Source organism: Coptis chinensis, chromosome 1 (assembly GCF_015680905.1).
Source record: "Coptis chinensis isolate HL-2020 chromosome 1, ASM1568090v1, whole genome shotgun sequence".
Taxonomy (NCBI): Eukaryota; Viridiplantae; Streptophyta; class Magnoliopsida; order Ranunculales; family Ranunculaceae; genus Coptis; species Coptis chinensis.
Window position 1 is genome coordinate 55,003,252 of NC_141456.1, and position 4,784 is coordinate 55,008,035.

Consider the following 4,784-nt stretch of genomic DNA (forward strand, 5'->3'; position numbering starts at 1 on the left):
ATTTTCATGAAAGAGGACCGAGCTGATTGCAAAGTCGGTAGTTGCAAGATAAAGTCCTAGTGTTTCTCCTTCTTCTGGTTTGGACAGAACGGGTGGAATTGATAAATAAGCTTTCAGGTCGTTGAAAGCTTTTTGGCATTTGTCTGTCCATGTGAATGCTGCGCCTTTTTTGAGTATATGCAGGAATGGTCTGCACTTATCAGATGCTCATGAGATAAATCTGTTGAGGGTTGAAACCATTCTAGATAACTTGTAGATTTGTTGCTTTGTAGTTGGCTCTGGCATGTCAAGGAGAGCTTGTATCTGTTCTAGATTTGCTTCAATGCATCTTTGTGAAATGAGATAACCTAAAAACTTCCCTGAGGCTACTCCAAATACGCACTTGGCTGGGTTGAGCTTCATCTTGTTTTGGCGTAACCTTTCAAAGGTTTCTTGTAAGTGAGAAATGTGTCTCACTTTTAACCACCATGTCGTCTATGTAGACTTCCATGGTGTCTCCTAGCAAGTCTTTGAATATTTTGGTGACCAGTCTTTGGTAGGTCGCACCTGCGTTCTTCAAGCCGAATGGTAGGACGTTGTAACAGAACATTCCTTGCTCGGTTATGAAGGACGTCTTTTCTTGATCTTCCTCTGCAAGTGGTATCTGATTATATCCGCTATATGCGTCTATAAATGATAAAAGCTTATGACCGTAGGTTTGATCTACCAGTATGTCGATTCTTGGTAGGGGGAAGCTGTCCTTTAGGCAGTGCTTGTTGGCGTTGGTGAAGTCTATGCAAAGTCGCACCTAACCATTCTTCTTTGGAACGGCTACAATATTGGCTAGCCAGGTCGGATACTCGACGTCTCTGATGAATCCCACATTTTTTAGCTTTTCTATCTCTTTATTGATGGCATTTTGAAATTTGAGTGCTAGTTTCCTAGGTCGTTGTTTGATAGGCTTGACAGTTGGATCTACATTTAACTTATGACAAGTGACCTGAGGGTCGATTCCTGGCATATCGATATATGACCAAGCAAAAACATCTTTATTGAGAGATAGGAATTTGACAAGCTGCTCCTTGAGCTTGGGGTATAAATTAGCCCTTACATAAACAAACTTTGGGTCATCATCTGTGCCCAGATTGACTTTTTCTCCTGGTTCTATTTGAGCTTGTTTTCCTTTGAGCTTGTCTGCTGCAGTTGCTGGAGGGTTGGATGTTTGAGGATCTTGCTTCTTTGGGACGTCTTTGTCTTCGACGACCTAAGGCTTGGGTAAGGTCATTGTGCTAACGTGATTACATCGGTGAACTTCTAGTTGGTTGCTTCTGAGCTCCATGATGCCTCGGGGTTCGGGAAACCGCAGGACTTGTTGTTGATGGAATTGCTTAGATCTTGTGAATCCATCTGCGTCCTAGGATGGCAGTGTAGGATGACTTGACATCGATTACACTGAAGCATGTTGAAGTTTTCACCATGTCCTCTCTTTCCCCAATGGAGACTGGTAGGATGACATCTCCAATGGCATCAGTGCGGTCTCCATTAAACCCATAGAGTGGGTCATTTGATTCTATCATCACCGAGTCTGGCAGGTGCATGTCCTTGTAAGTTTGATAGAAAAGTATGTCGCACGAGTTGCCTGGATTGATGAGGACTCTTTTGACTATCCACCCGTTGATTTTGTCGTGCACTACCAGGGCATCATTGTAGGGTAGGCACACCTTGTCTAGATCCTCCTTAGTGAATGAAATTGCTGTTGTTTTTTTAGGGTTGGTGGGATTGATCATCTCAGCTTTGTGGGAGAGGTGATAGATTTCTTGAAGCGCTCCAACTCTTCGGCGCTTTTCCCGACTTTAGATTTTGTCGTTGGAGGTGTCTGTAATTTTGTTGATTACCTTTTCCTCATCATGGTCGGAGGAGTGTTGTCTCCTGTTATGTCTCGACCGACCTAGTGATTTAGATCGTCGGGCAGTTCGGCTCCTGCTTCTGTTGTTGGCAGCTCGTTCATGGATGCGACTTCTGCTTCTGTGTCGCTTGGCATCCAGCTTATGCCTGAGGTCGATGTCTGGCAGGAACTCCTTCAATTTGCCTTCCTCCACTAAGTCTTGGAGGTAGTGCTTGAGGCTCCAACATTCATTGGTGTCATGATGATGGAGCTTGTGAAAATGGTAGTATGGACGTTCAAGTATGGCGATCACTTTGTTGATGTTGGGCTTGAAGTATGGTGCTGTATATATCTTCTTCAGGATTTGGCTGGGTGTCCTTGAGAAGTTAGAGAATTCCCTTTTTGTGTAAAAGGGTTTGTTAGAGATGGAGCCCTTGTTGTAATTGTTGGTGTTGTTGTTATTGCTATTGTTGCCTGAATAGTGGTTGTTTTCTTTGGGTCCTCGCTTGTCGCTTACTGCGATGACTTCTTTTCCTTTGCGCTGGGCAAGCCATTCTTCGTATTTGATGTACTTGTCAATTCTATGGTACAGGTCGTCTAAGCGCTCTAGTTTGTTGTGCATCAGAGATCCTGCTAGGTCAGAGTCCTCTAGGAGAGCGTTGGTGAATGCTGAAGTTGCAAAACTGTCCTTTAGGCCTGGCTCCATTGAGAGGAGTTCCTTCTTGAAACATCCTAAAAAGACGCAGATCGTTTCACCATGAGCTTGCTTGAGCTAAAACAAAGAGTCCAGGTCGGCTTGCTTCTTTCTGTTGTGGATGAACTCTACTGCGAATGTCTCAGCTAGCTTGTCGAAGTTGTTAATTGAATTAGGAGTTAGTGTGTAAAACCATTATAAAGCTCCGTTCTTCAGGCTGGCTGGGAAGAGCTTGCACTTAAGGTAGTCATACTCCGGAGCACTGTAGAGTGTGAAAGTTTGGCTGAAACGAGCTACGTGCTGGCCTGGACACGAGCTACCGTCGTACAGCGGGAACTTTGGTTGGATGAACTCTGTGGGTGGCTGCTTGTCCTTGATTTCAGTAGTGAATGGTGACGCCTTGTAAGTCTGGAGTATCTTCTGAGCGATCTGGAGTGCGCTAACCTTGTCATTCGGCTTCTCCAATCTTTGTGCAAAGTCTTCTAACCTTTGATTGGTGGTGTTGGTGAGGGCTGTGACGGCGTTGTTCTCCACTACATCTGGAGCGCCATTGTTGGTGTTGGAAGTGGTGTGCTCGCGCATCATCTGGTTCTCTTGTTGAAATGTTATGAATGACTCCTGTAGCGTCTTCATCTGATTTGCTAATGCTTGTAGCTGTGCTTCCATGGTGGCTTGTTGTGCCCAGCTTCGTGAGCTTGAGAAAATGGTATATGTATTTTCTCAAGAGAACAAACTGGCAAACGGCGTCAATGTAGATATTTGTTAGTTTACTGGACAACGACTTGATGATTTGTGTGATAGGGAATGACTGCACTCTTCTTAGGATAAGAGTTGTCTATGTATCAAGTTTCTTGGGGTAAACTTGAATCAAGCTTTACGTAATTCATCTCTCTCTATTTATAGATGTTTGGGCTGACTTTCCTTATTTGCTCCAGGCCGTTATGAAGTGGAGATCCACCTTGTGTGCTATCTTGGAGATTCGCCATTACTCTGATATTACAAAGTAAATGTCTCCTTGATTGTTGCGTTGACTGAGCTCCAGGATTGCACTAGCTGATTTGGTTCCATAAATAGTTGTAACTGATGTTGGGGATGTTCTGGGTTTGGGTCGCTGGTACGCTCTGATGAATTGGTACGAGCTGATGGATTACGACCTGGTGTATAGACATGTGTACTGTAGTGTAGAATGGAGGGTACTTACAGCATCCTTATTAATATCTTGTAGTGTAGAACGGAGGGTACTTACATCATCCTTATTAATATCTACAAAAGTGTAAAGAGCTTCATCCCAACATCTCTTATTGTTATCAATCACAATTTCTTTGCAGCATCCATTGCTAATCTGTGTGTCCTTTGCGTCCATAGCCTTTTCAATCTCGCTCACACAAGATTCTTCAATTAAACAATTATTCATGTAATTCAGAAAAAAATGTTACTACGCACTTGTTTGGGGATATTGAATTACAACAATTTTATTTTATAATATTTATTTTAGCAGTTCCAAAATTTTAGCAGCCGCAATGTTCTGTTGTTACATTCATTTTTTAGTTTGTTATGCTCGTCCTCGTCCCCGTCCCCGTCCCCGTCCGATCCTTGGTTTTTGAGGAATAGTCTTGACGCACTGGTCCCATATACCACTTTGCCATGCGTTAAGGTTCTTGTTTAATAGAATTCCCAGAGCCCCACTGAAGATTGTCCAGCAATACCTAGGCTTAGTTTCGATACTATTACACCAATTTGGCGCAATAATAACTCGATTTGCTTTCGCGGCTCGTCTAAGTTCCTTATTACAACTTTTACCATAAACACATTCACCTCTACGAATATTAGGTTGTATTGTACCAGGCGGGTAGAGAAATTGTATACTGTCTGCAGCTTTAACGAATTCGTCAATGGATTTAAACTTCCCCTTGCCCCTTACCGAAACTGTCCCCCCCATTGCACCAACGAAAAGAGCCAGTAGCCCAACAAATATTGTTGCACAATGTAATTTCACCATTCTTTTGTCTTATTTTCCTACTTTTTTTTTAGTCACTATCTTTCTCTCTTACTATTGTTTTTTAGTTTTTTTTTATTCTTGTATTTGGTTCGTGAATTTTGTTAACAAAGAAGGGTTATATGTGTGTACATAATAATGTAGCCTTTGAGATGAGAGAATTGAATGTAGGATAATACGTTTTGCATGCTGCATTTACATTTAGTTTATTAAAAATAAAAACTTCAAAA